Below are 14,292 nucleotides of genomic sequence, written 5' to 3'. Positions count from 1 at the left end.
ATGAGGTTCCTACAGCTTCCAGAGCATACAACATGCAAGCAGCAATTCTTAGACGGGATTCATAACTTCCACAATCGATCAGTGACCACCAGGTCTTTCGTTTAAGTCCTTCATAAAGGTACCTACAGCTTCTAACACCTAGGTCTTTACATCAATTTTTCTACCTGAATTCTCTATCTAGGTCTTGCCAGAAGAAGGGAAAAAGAAAATGAGAGATTTGACAAAATACTGGGGACTGACGGTTCACTGATCATGGCGATTAGTTTCATAGTCCAAGACCCGTGGCAGAAGACTCTCATGTGATGATCATTCATCATAAAAGTAATTCTACTACCGGTACATGCAACCATGGTCATTAAATCACCCTCTCTAGGGAGCAACCTCAGTTATGGTCCCGTGACCAGGGTTTCAGAAGCGATGTTTCTACGACTGACATAAACAAGATGGCACTGCAAGCACCATTCTCATGTATCAATCAAGGGTTCCTGATCTCAAATGAACCAATGATATTAAAATCCTTCACCAACCGTTCAAGACACAAGCGAATGGTCTAAAGACACAACATGAGTGTTTTGCGACAAATCTGTCTGAAGTAATTTTATACTGCCATGTACAAAGCGACGATCTGGGAGCAATTGGTGAAGAATCTAGGAATGGGTCATATACCATTCTCTTCGTATGAATGTCCTCTACAACATATCCAAAATTCACAGCAATTGGAGAAACGATCAAAGAGATGTGGCCAAAAAATTGGACTACATTCCAGCTGAAACATTTCTAGAAGTCTCCTGGAAGTTTACTGTTTCGCCTTTTTGAGGCCCTAAACAGGCTCAAAACTCAAAAATCTTCTTCACTAAAGCTTGGAAATTTTCTGGGCTTGAAGATACATATGCAGATCGCGAAAATCCGACTTCGAACGAATATTCTACGGTGTTTTTACTAAAAGGCTGAAGCCTGAAATTTTCTGGTGACGTATTTCAGCAAAATTACTCGTATACTCGCATGGATTCTCATTCATTCATTCAAAAATTATCAATTTCATACTTCTATGAAGAAATTACAGGAGATATACTTACTAGGGGAGTCTCTAAATCATTTGAAGGCTCGGCAACGCCGTAATCTCCATTGGCAACTCCGACCAAGGGCGTCTCTAAGGCTTGCAACAAGCCGGACCCACACACTTTCACAATTTTGACCTAATTTTCTCGATTGCTCATATTGGGCCCAAACTATTTTCAACAAACCTGGAGTTCGCTCAAATGACCATCAGCTGGTCCCACAACCACCAGGAACCGATTTCATGCCCTCTTGGTCGGTTCCCCACTTTTCATAACTAGGTTTTATCACCTAATGTTGAATCCAACAATATTTCAATAAATGATGAAACCGGCATTTAATCATCATTCTTTCACCAACTCTCCAACTGAGGACCCTGGTGCATGCTCACTCGAGCATTGGGCACCACGTGGACACCCATCATTCCATCTGGTCGGTCCCTCAATCACTCATGACCTGTTTTCAGCGATCCATCAATTAACAGATAATTGATCTAAAATTAGGGTTTCGAGTAAATGCTCCACAAATCATCATTCTGAGCAAGATTCAAGCACTAATGAATTTATGTTGATTCAGCAACCAACATCTGAATTAATCATATAATATTTGGTAACCTACCAATATTTTAATATTTTATTGAGTCACGTCACCAATAAATAATTCGTCGAATCGAGCAGTACTTTCTCAGTTGCTCAAGTATTGATCCAGCTATCAATATTTAGTAATTTATCAGTAACTTGTCGAATTGAGCAATACTTGCTCAGTTGCACATCAAATTATCAATAATCATTAATTTGTCGAATTGAGCAATACTTGCTCAGTTGCTCGTCAAATTCTCAATATTCAGTAATTCGCTGAATTGAGCAATACTTGCTCTCACTCAAATACTGGTCAGTAATTCATCACTGAATCTACAGTATTGACATCATATCAGATAAATACATGGTCGATCCATGAATCGCTGAGCATTCATCACTCACGCTCGATTCAACAAAACCTAGACTCATCTGATCAGTCAACAACTGACTAATTAATACACGTCTGTCATGCAGAGTCCACGATTCATGAGACATCAATCACGTCAAATTGGGGGATATCAATTAAGGTTTTTGTCTGGCGGCCTACATCAAGTGGATTCATCCACAACGAGAAATGTGAGTAAGTCGTGTCAACGGTCGAAGGAGTTAGCAAAGTAGTGGGTGAATGATCAACCAAGTCCCCGCACAATCTGGAACTGGTTTCACCACGATCTCCCACTTTCCACTCTTTCACTCAATAAACCGTTACACTTACAGGGATCAAGGTGTTCACGACTCTGACAATATAAATAAGTCTCTAAATCCATGATTGAAACAACGAATGATCACTAGCTATCAGCAATTGCTGATGAGTGCTAAATAGTGCATATTTATATATATTTTTGTTGGCATTTAACTCATCTTTTGTGCATTAATTCTACATTTTATCCCATATTCTGTATTTTCATTGTTTTCAAGAATAAATATTTTTATTAATTAATTTTGCATTTTTAGGTAATAAATAAAGTTCGGATGAGTTGCGGAGCAAAAAGAGCAGAAAAGTAGTGAAAAGCCGGGAGAAATCACGCAAGGAAGCCGCGAAGAATGGTGCGCACAACCTCATTTTCTACACACAAAAGCGCCTCCGTTCTCAGCCATCAGATCATTTCTCAGAAGCATCCGACGGTCGCTCCTTCATAGAGCATCAAAATCTGAAGTCTCTGCCGAGCACCACAGCGCTGAAATTCCAAGCCTTCAGATTAGATGGTAGTTGAATCCAACGGTCGATCCCTTGCTGTGCATCAAAGTTTGATATCCCCGCCTTACACTACAGCACCTAACCTAATCTAGCACCGTTCGTTTCGTTGTATCCCTTCATCCGACGGTCGCTCCCCGCTTGCCTCCGCATCACCGTCCGATCTACCTACCAGCTCCACATCACACGGCTTAGTCTCGCTGAACATCAAAAATCGATGAACTCGCCTCACACCCAAGTGCCGAACACCCTAGACCTCAAACAAACGCACCCTTCCCCTTTCTCCATCGAACCCATACTCTCCTCCATCACCCTCCTCTGCAGAAACCACCGTACACACCACCTTCTCCCCTCTGTCACCACCATCTCTACCACCCCACCTCTGCAGCGCCATCACGTCTTCACCATCATCACCCGACACCACACCATCCCCCTAGCCGAGTTGCTTTAACTCCTCTCACCAACTGACCTAGGTGAGGGTTGATAAAACACCTCGAATTAGGGAGAAATTGACGCAATTGGAGGCAGAGAAGGACCGAGAGGGAAGAAAGAGGCATGGGTCACCACCAATTCAGCGAATTTGGTGAGCAATTTCGGAATTGAAAAGAATACCTAATTTCTAATTTTAGGGTTTGAAAAATTTGGGTAATTGTATGCTATAAATAGAGAGTGTGTAGAGCAATTTGAAGGTGTTCTTGGACTAGGGCCAAGTTACCACCCAATTGGGTTAGGCTCACTTTTAATTTTGATTTAATTTTCAACTGTTAGTGCAATTAGGTTTATGTTAGTTTAATTTTAATGTTTGGTAATTTCTAGTTCTATGTTGGGATTAGCCCACATCCAGGACTCTCATGTCCTGTTAACTGTTAATTTTCAATTTCAATTCAAGCTCATTTCAGTTCATGTTGTTCTCAATATGTTCGTTTCTTGTTAATTGCTGTGCTCTTGTTATGTTTTGTGATGTTGTGTTATTCACTGTTAATGTGTTTAAGTATCATGTTAGGTTAAATTAATTCCTGTTAGTATTTCAGTTCTGCTCCTGTTAGTTGTGCTTATGTTCAGTTTGTTTATATTTTATCCTCATTGTGTGTCATGTTTAATTCACTGTCATTTGAAGGAATGTTAGGCTAGATACATTTGAAGCAATGAACTGATTGTGTAATGGAAGAAATCAGTGCTTAAAGCAAGATGATTTTCTTGCCATTCCCTGTGTATGCTTGTATGCAATGTGCTGATTGTGCATTGGGGGAAATTAGTGCTCACTAGTGACAATGAGCAAGCTAATTTTCCTCCCATTCTTTTAGTTGCCTGTATTCTGCCTAGCCTTGCTTCATTTCAGTTTCTTTATCACCCCTGCCCTTGGCTTAGGCCTTGGTTCATCTTGTTGTTTTGTTGCTGTTGTTGTGTCTTCCCTGTTGCTGCCCTGTTAGTTACCCACTACTTGTTTTCTTGTTGCTTCCCCTACTGCTGTTGTTTCCTTGGCCTTGCTGTGCATTTGCCTCTGTCTTGCTGTTCTTGCTGCTACTTGCATTGTCTTGTGCTGCAATACTGCTTTCTTTTCTTGGCCCTGTGTACAGCTGTTGCATTGCCTTCTATGCCTCCCTCTGCAGCTGCTGTTGCTTTTGCTCTGCAGTTGCTGTTTCTCTTGCACTTGCCCTGCAGCACTTCTGTTGCTGCTGCCAAGCTGCTGCCTTCTTTTTCCTGCCTGCTGCTGCTGAGCCCAAAGCTCAGTTCACTGCCAAAGCCAGCTGAGCCCAATCTGGTCCACTATCAAGTCCAAAGCTCAATTCAAACTGAAGCCCAATTCAGTCAACTGTGGGCTTAACCAAAGCCCAGTTGTTTAAGACCAAAGCCCAAATTCATTAAGGCCCAATCCAATTCAGGCTTAATCAAAAGCCTAAGTTTAAGGCCTAAGCCCATTTGCACTTCAAAGACCAAACTGAGCCCATGCTCAGTTCCTTTTATTGTGAACAAACCCATTAGCACTCAAAGCCCAATTTAAGCCAAAAGGCTTCAAAACCCAACAACAATTTAGGAACCCAATTAGCTAGAAACACTTCCGAAACACACCCGATCTCTGTGGATCGACCCGTACTTGCACGAGCTACAACCGACGACCGTGCACTTGCGGTATTACTGTAGGCCCCCGTTTTTCTGCGCATAATTTTATACACCCTTTCAAGGCCTGCCAAGTTTTTGGCGCCGTTGCCGGGGAATGTTTTGCATTTAAATATAATATCTTTGAGGCCTACCAAGTTTTTGGCGCCGCTGCCGGGGATAATTTTTAGGACCTTTTAAAAGCCTACCAAGTTTTTGGCGCCGCTGCCGGGGATTGGTGCTGTGTTTTATCTGTGTTTGTCTTAGCTATTTTGCATTTCATTTCATAGCATTTGCATCTGCATCTGCTTCACTTCATTTGCTGTTGGACCTGCTGTTCTGAACCTGTTCTTCCTCTGCTGGGACGCCACCAAGGAAAAGAACCAAAACCCAACTGGGTTTTTGCAACAATATCAGAGCAGCTGGGCTGTGCTACAAAGGTAAGCCTAAACCCATTCCATTGAGAGAACCCAACCTGTGGGCTTCCAAATTTCTTTAATTGTGGGCTTGTAATAATTAACCCAATTTTTTGGGCTTTTTATTTTTCTATTTTGGGTTTGTAATAATTTATTTGTGGGCTTGTTTGTTTAATTTGTGGGCTTGTATTTATTTTGTGTGGGCTTGTTTAAATTCTTTCATTGGACTTGTATTTTGGACTCTGGGTTTAAACCCAGCTGAGCTTGTAACCGATTGTGGACTTGAAAAGTGGACCGCGAAACCAAAGTTTTAAAACAAACGTCGGGCCTTAACCAACTGGGCCAAATTAAACTTTCAAAATTAAAACTTGGATTTTCGTAGGCCGCAGCCTTCATTCCATTCCATTAGAGGCTTGCACAGTGGGCGTGCTCCCAATTCAAAAACCAAATTTCATTTTCTTTTTCAAGAAAAAAAAAAAAAAAAAAAAAATTCTTTTGCTCCCTATTTTTAAAACCAAATTTCTACTTTGCTCCCATTTTTTAAAACCAAATTTTCTTGTAGATAATGTGTTAGTTAAATTTCCTTTTGTATATATTTTGCTAATCCAATATGATCTCGGCTGAAATATGTTGGATTTTTGCCTTGAATAACGGAGTTTTAATTCTGCTTTCGCCGAAATCGGGTATTCTCTCTCCTTTTACTCTACTCAGCATGTCCCTTTCCATATGTTGCATTTTAATTCTTTCCATATTTTGAAACATTGAGGACAATGTTTAGTTTAGGTTTGGGGGTATAGAGTAGATGCCACGATAATATGCTATAATTAAAAACAAAACTCCTTCTTCTTTTTGAAAAAAATTGAAAAATTCCAAAAAAAATTGAAAAATCGAAATTCAAAAAAAAAATTAAAAAAATGAAAAAATCATAAAAATGGAGCTCATTTACCTTGAAATGTTGACTCTTGTGCAAATATGTAATTATTAGGAGTCTTAGTCTAGATATTTAGGCACCCTGATTCTAGCACAATTCACATAGTGATAAGAAATTTGCACGCGCACGATCTACCAATACATGTATGGCCTCGATCTTCAAGGTGTTGGATAGGAAGTTACGATTGCCAATCACTTTAGAATACTGAACGAAACTTGACTAGCTTGTTCTTTGGTTGGTTGGGATAGAAGGTGGAGGTTACATTAAGAAAGACAACCATCGAATTTAACTGGGTACATCAAAAAGGGCTACCTCTTGCAAAGTGTCATGTAATCTTTTGTTTCCTTTTGTATATGTATCAAAAGTGTTTCCTTGTTCTAAAAAAAAAAAAAAAAAAAAAAAAAAAAAAAAAAAAAAAAAAAAAAAAAAACGATGTATATTTCAGAAAAAAAAAAAAAAAAAAAAAAGAAAAAAAGAAAAAATACAAAAAAAAAAATCAAGTATTTATCAATTCCATCATCTCTTGTTCCAAAAATAAAAAGAGAATAGTCAATGTAAATAAGAGTCATGTAAAGAGTTATTTTGTTGTTTTTTGTAATAAGCAAGGAGGGTGTATGCCATTGATGTACAACGCGAGCAATTGTGAAATACCTCCAACTCATTCACAATTCTCGTAAAGTCCGGACAGCTAGCTAGATTTCGACCTCAGTTCTTAGCCTGAGAAACTATCTCTTGGTGATTAGTAGTCATAACTTCAAATCTTTCTTTACACATGTGTAGATACACTTTACACTCTTATCACATGTCTTTTTTTGTTATCAGTGCTAGGATTGTGCCTTCGATAGCTAGATTGACATCTCCATTTTGCTGTGAGCTTAACTGTTTTGCACATGTCACATTTGATGGAATCTGAGCTCATATTTTGTCCTTAGGTTTTGTAGGCACACCTCTGGTAAACCTTCACGAGACTTCAACTCGTATCAACAAAAAACATTCCAATCTTTTGTTTTGCTCGATTTAAACATTTCAATCGATTATCATGTCACTAATTAAGAAACTATTGCGAATAATAAGAGTGATTAGTTATTAATCGATTATCATGTCACTAAGGGGTAGTAGTGGTCACTCTCAATCTGCAGATAAGCTTTTTAGTTTTTAATTGATTTTCATGTATTTTACTTTTTTTTATTTTGAAAAATTTAGTCATACAGCATTTATATTTACTTTGCAGGAAATGATGAAGAAGTACTACACCAAGAGAACGAGGATGAGACTTGACCAAGAGCAGGAAAAGGGTCACGGGAATCCTGCTCATGACAAGGAAATGAGACATGAAGCAATAGAGTTAATGCCAAAGCCTGCTACTGCTAACGGCAGGGACACTTAGTGGTTTAAAAGGCTTAGTGCATACGCTAAATGCATTCGAGAGACCAGCGACAGTGGTATAATTAGGATTTCCTTAGTTTTGTTTTACTTGAGGACAAGTAAAATTCAGGTTTGGGGGTATTTGATGAGTGCTAAATAGTGCATATTTATATATATTTTTGTTGGCATTTAACTCATCTTTTGTGCATTAATTCTACATTTTATCCCATATTCTGTATTTTCATTGTTTTCAAGAATAAATATTTTTATTAATTAATTTTGCATTTTTAGGTAATAAATAAAGTTCGGATGAGTTGCGGAGCAAAAAGAGCAGAAAAGTAGTGAAAAGCCGGGAGAAATCACGCAAGGAAGCCGCGAAGAATGGTGCGCACAACCTCATTTTCTACACACAAAAGCGCCTCCGTTCTCAGCCATCAGATCATTTCTCAGAAGCATCCGACGGTCGCTCCTTCATAGAGCATCAAAATCTGAAGTCTCTGCCGAGCACCACAGCGCTGAAATTCCAAGCCTTCAGATTAGATGGTAGTTGAATCCAACGGTCGATCCCTTGCTGTGCATCAAAGTTTGATATCCCCGCCTTACACTACAGCACCTAACCTAATCTAGCACCGTTCGTTTCGTTGTATCCCTTCATCCGACGGTCGCTCCCCGCTTGCCTCCGCATCACCGTCCGATCTACCTACCAGCTCCACATCACACGGCTTAGTCTCGCTGAACATCAAAAATCGATGAACTCGCCTCACACCCAAGTGCCGAACACCCTAGACCTCAAACAAACGCACCCTTCCCCTTTCTCCATCGAACCCATACTCTCCTCCATCACCCTCCTCTGCAGAAACCACCGTACACCACCACCTTCTCCACCTCTGTCACCACCATCTCTACCACCTCACCTCTGCAGCGCCATCACGTCTTCACCATCATCACCCGACACCACACCATCCCCCTAGCCGAGTTGCTTTAACTCCTCTCACCAACTGACCTAGGTGAGGGTTGATAAAACACCTCGAATTAGGGAGAAATTTACGCAATTGGAGGCAGAGAAGGACCGAGAGGGAAGAAAAGAGGCATGGGTCACCACCAATTCAGCGAATTTGGTGAGCAATTTCGGAATTGAAAAGAATACCTAATTTCTAATTTTAGGGTTTGAAAAATTTGGGTAATTGTATGCTATAAATAGAGAGTGTGTAGAGCAATTTGAAGGTGTTCTTGGACTAGCCAAGTTACCACCCAATTTGGGTTAGGCTCACTTTTAATTTTGATTTAATTTTCAACTGTTAGTGCAATTAGGTTTATGTTAGTTTAATTTTAATGTTTGGTAATTTCTAGTTCTATGTTGGGATTAGCCCACATCCAGGACTCTCATGTCCTGTTAACTGTTAATTTTCAATTTTCAATTTACAAGCTCATTTCAGTTCATGTTGTTCTCAATATTGTTTCTTGTTAATTGCTGTGCTCTTGTTATGTTTGTGATGTTGTGTTATTCACTGTTAATGTGTTAAGTATCATGTTAGGTTAAATTAATTCCTGTTAGTATTTCAGTTCTGCTCCTGTTAGTTGTGCTTATGTTCATGTTTGTTTATATGTTTATCCTCATTGTTGTGTCATGTTTAATTCACTGTCATTTGAAGGAATGTTAGGCTAGATACATTTGAAGCAATGAACTGATTGTGTAATGGAAGAAATCAGTGCTTAAAGCAAGCTGATTTTCTTGCCATTCCCTGTGTATGCTTGTATGCAATGTGCTGATTGTGCATTGGGGGAAATTAGTGCTCACTAGTGACAATGAGCAAGCTAATTTTCCTCCCATTATTTTAGTTTGCCTGTATTCTGCCTAGCCTTGCTTCATTTCAGTTTCTTTATCACCCCTGCCCTTGGCTTAGGCCTTGGTTCATCTTGTGTTGTTTTCTGTTGCTGTTGTGTCTTCCCTGTTGCTGCCCTGTTAGTTACCCACTACTTGTTTTCTTGTTGCTTCCCCTACTGCTGTTGTTTCCTTGGCCTTGCTGTGCATTTGCCTCTGTCTTGCTGTTCTTGCTGCTACTTGCATTGTCTTGTGCTGCAATACTGCTTTCTTTTCTTGGCCCTGTGTACAGCTGCTGCATTGCCTTCTATGCCTCCCTCTGCAGCTGCTGTTGCTTTTGCTCTGCAGTTGCTGTTTCTCTTGCACTTGCCCTGCAGCACTTCTGTTGCTGCTGCCAAGCTGCTGCCTTCTTTTTCCTGCCTGCTGCTGCTGAGCCCAAAGCTCAGTTCACTGCCAAAGCCAGCTGAGCCCAATCTGGTCCACTATCAAGTCCAAAGCTCAATTCAAACTGAAGCCCAATTCAGTCAACTGTGGGCTTAACCAAAGCCCAGTTGTTTAAGACCAAAGCCCAAATTCATTAAGGCCCAATCCAATTCAGGCTTAATCAAAAGCCTAAGTTTAAGGCCTAAGCCCATTTGCACTTCAAAGACCAAACTGAGCCCATGCTCAGTTCCTTTTATTGTGAACAAACCCATTAGCACTCAAAGCCCAATTTAAGCCAAAAGGCTTCAAAACCCAACAACAATTTAGGAACCCAATTAGCTAGAAACACTTCCGAAACACACCCGATCTCTGTGGATCGACCCGTACTTGCACGAGCTACAACCGACGACCGTGCACTTGCGGTATTACTGTAGGCCCCCGTTTTTCTGCGCATAATTTTATACACCCTTTCAAGGCCTGCCAAGTTTTTGGCGCCGTTGCCGGGGAATGTTTTGCATTTAAATATAATATCTTTGAGGCCTACCAATTGCCGAATTTCTTGAGTAACTACTCTCAAGAATTAATCAATCTATCAGAACTTATTCAAAATCATCAGTTCACCAAAAATTGCAGAAACCTTCAACACATCCACAATCCTTGATCATCACTGATCCCACACAATTCTCAGCTTCCCTCCTACAGATCAATCCATCTCCCTCTTTGCGACCGAATTGACTCTGGAACGGCCATTGACTTGGTTTAGGTCGGAGTCCTACAGATTGATCTCTCGAATATAAGCACTCCCTTTGCAGTGCATCTGTGTGAGGTCAAGAAGTTTGCTCGGTTGAGGAGTCTCGGCAACACGCTCGTCTCTTCACTTTCCTAGAAAAAACCAGCGACTCGTTTTTCCCCATCCTCAAAGATGCACTTTCTTTTGTATCAAAAGAATTATCTAATATTGCTCTCCAAAGGAACTCAGATCGATATTGTCCAAAGTTTATGCAAAAGAATTATTATAATGACAGTTCAAATTTTTCCTATCACTCAACAAGTCATCTTATAAAAGACTCGAATATAGAAAGAGAGATGACTTTGTAAATGCTAAGACAAGATCTGATGTTCCAAATTGGAGAAAAATTGTTTCGCAAAATATCTAAAAGGACAATGGTCCTAATGGTATGAAGGAGAAAGCTGCTCCTGCTAAACCCAACACTAAATGGGTCCCAAAGTCCTCCATAGCCAAGAAGGGACCAAAAGTTAGTAACAAGAATGACTCTCAGCTGTTAATTGTTGGTGACAATAATTGCAAGAGTTTTCTTGAAAGACTAAAGAAAGACATCATGTCTGAAATCTCTTGTACTAGTGAACGTTGTGATAATGACACTCTTCATCACAAGTAAAAGAAGAAAAACAAGAGATGGAACAAGAAAAAACAAACCAACCAAGAGGTCAAGAATGATGATTTTGTCTTAGTCACTCGTGACGAACAAGACAAGGATCAACTAGGTTGTGTTGAATTGTGCATGCTCACCTTTATGCTCAATCTTATGAAGGGTGAGGAATCATGTCGAACTAAGCACATTATCTCTCGGTTATTATATGACTAATTAACATCTTTAGGGAGATTTATTTTATTCTATACTCATACTTTCTCTATCTATATTTGAGATTTTGATAGAAAGGGTAATTTTGAGTTTATGATGTTGATATCTACTGATCATATATGTGTAGGTCTTGTTTTTACGGTTAAAACGATCCAAAAATCACTGAATTCGGACATCGTATGCAAAAGTTATGTCAAAAACAGTTTAATGTTGTGATCCGTCACAAGTAACTCTTGTAACCGATCCTAGTAACCGGTCCTAGTGATTACTAGTGATTTCCTAACCGATCCTAGTGATAGGACCATACGAAGGAGTGTAAAACTGTTTTGCCCATAACTTCTTCATCCGAACTCGGAATGACCTCATTCTTTTTGCGTTGGTTTCACAATTTAATTACCAACAAGATAGAGGATTAAGTTCGCCCATGTTTGTAGGCTTTATCAAATGATCATAAGGGGTTCCGATTGAAACTAATATGTGAAAAAGTTACAATATGTCGAATCTTTTTTGGTTTAGCATAAAAACATATGTGTTTCGGGGTTTCAACTTTTGCATTGCATTAGTTAAAACTGGTTTTCAACCTTTATTTGGTAAAGGTTGGTTTTTGTTGTTGTTCTTTTGTCTTGCAAGAGGATTACAACATGGTGATATTCCTCCCCGGAAAGATGTGAAGAAATGGGGAAGAGGATGCAGAATCTGAGGTAACGAATTTGTTAGTTAATCGTTTTCCTGTTTAATAAAAGCCTGATTTTATTGCATATATTTTGCTTTTGCTTAACAAAATTTCGATACAATTGATGTTTATTCCATTATTTGGGTATGGATGTGTGTGTGATTCAATTTTTTCCAGCTAAGAAAAGCTATTATTATCTTTCTTTATTGTTTGGTATCAATTGTTTAGGCTTACAAAATTAAGATGCAATTGCGGTACTATAATGTCTATTTTTGTTTCAATTGCTTCCGGTTGAGGTAAATAATTATGCAAGTTGATTTATTTGGTTTGTATGAATTGTTTATGGATTAACAAAAAAAAAAGATTTTCGGGATGAATTGTTTAGTCCAATTCGATTCTAGATAAGAGAAACTAAGTTATTTCTGATCTTAGTTAGACTTATCAAAGTGGAGGTTTTGGTTATTCAAGTCTAATCGAATGCCTTAACAAGAAATGCTAGTTAACTAACCTAATACTTGTCTTATTTAAAAGTGAAAGGTCTAAGTTATTATTTGAATAATTAGAACCTGATGAGAAAAATAGAGTTAATTCTAATCTTTATTTTGGTCTTATCGAATAAGAGATTGTATTTGTGCAATCGGTTTAGCAAAAGAACTAAGGTGCTTAGTCGATTTTTGATTTGCTAATTATTATGGAAAATTGCTTCGGGCAATTGTTTCCTTGGTAACATATCAAAAAAAATTATTTTGTAGTTTCGCTTTTGATATTGGTTATCTAAAATGGTGTATGGAACCCTCGTGCTTAACTCTAATAGGATGAAATTCTTTTGAGATTTGTAAGATCCTTTCGGTTTGTATTTTATTTGCTCGTACCTTTGTCATTTTGTGACAAAAAGGGGGATAAATATATGGAGTAAACAAGTGATTTGGTATCACTAAGGAAAGGACAATGGTGCTTAAACGTTATATCTAACGAAAGAGTAAAGCATAGACTAAGGGGGAGTAATATATCATATTGATACTTGTAGTTATATGGACTACAAAGATAATAACAAAGACGTGCGGATTGAAAATTTACCTATCTTACCTTTAGGGGGAGTATTAGCTTTGTTATTATAATGTCAACAACGGCATTTATGGATTGAATGTATACAGGTTATTGTGTTGTTGAAACTCGTAATCAAGCGTATGTGTAACGAATTCTTGTAATTTGTTATCCATATGATGTAAGAGTTTTGTCACTAAAATTGACAAAGGGGGAGATTGTTAGAGCATTGCTCGGTTGAACCCACCAAGCGTTGGTGTGTCAAGTTTGGTTGTCATATTTTAGTGAATCAAAACTCATTTAAAGAGTCGCTTGATTATTTACTAGAGTCAACTTCGTAAGGTTAGCTAGAAAGTTACTAGGATATGATATTAACAAGTATTACATGAAGACTTGAAGAATGTGAAGAAGTAAAGAGCTACAACGAACATCATCCTTCCACTTGAGGTTAGTAATATTTGACTTGAATTGTTACATTCCTAACGTATCTTTCAAGTCGTGCATATTGAAAACATAACTGCGAAGTTGTGAATGATTATACTCTAGTTAGACATAGTATTAAGGAATTGCAATACGAAGTATAATGTCTATCTTTTGAAATTCGTATACAACACATCGACATAATCGTATGAATGCTATTGCGATTATGTGTATGGGTATGGGTGAAGATTTCGTCCTAGGAAACAATGTTTTACATTCGTTTAAAGGAAGTACAATTCATAAACTTGTTTTATGAATCGAAAGGGAAATCGCTAGGATTATCGATATTGTTATTCATTGCAAATCTTTAGATTACCAGTATGTGTGTTTAGTATAACCGCTAATAACTTGTTTATGTATCTTGGAAAAACTATTCACAATGCCTGACTTTTGTATTGGTATGACTTTTATCAGTGAAACCGATCTTAAGTAATCACCTGAGATGGTATGATCGATATTTGTAATTGGTGTGACCATTTCTAGTCATTGGGTGACCGATCCTAGAACTTGGTTGGGACTAATCACAAGATGTGTAATCGATCCTTGTAGTAGGTTAACAAGTTTTAGTAATTGGTATGACCGATCCTATAACTTGTGCAACTGAATAC

Source organism: Papaver somniferum, chromosome 8, assembly GCF_003573695.1.
Source record: "Papaver somniferum cultivar HN1 chromosome 8, ASM357369v1, whole genome shotgun sequence".
NCBI lineage: Eukaryota > Viridiplantae > Streptophyta > Magnoliopsida > Ranunculales > Papaveraceae > Papaver > Papaver somniferum.
Note: the sequence above shows the minus strand (reverse complement) of the source record.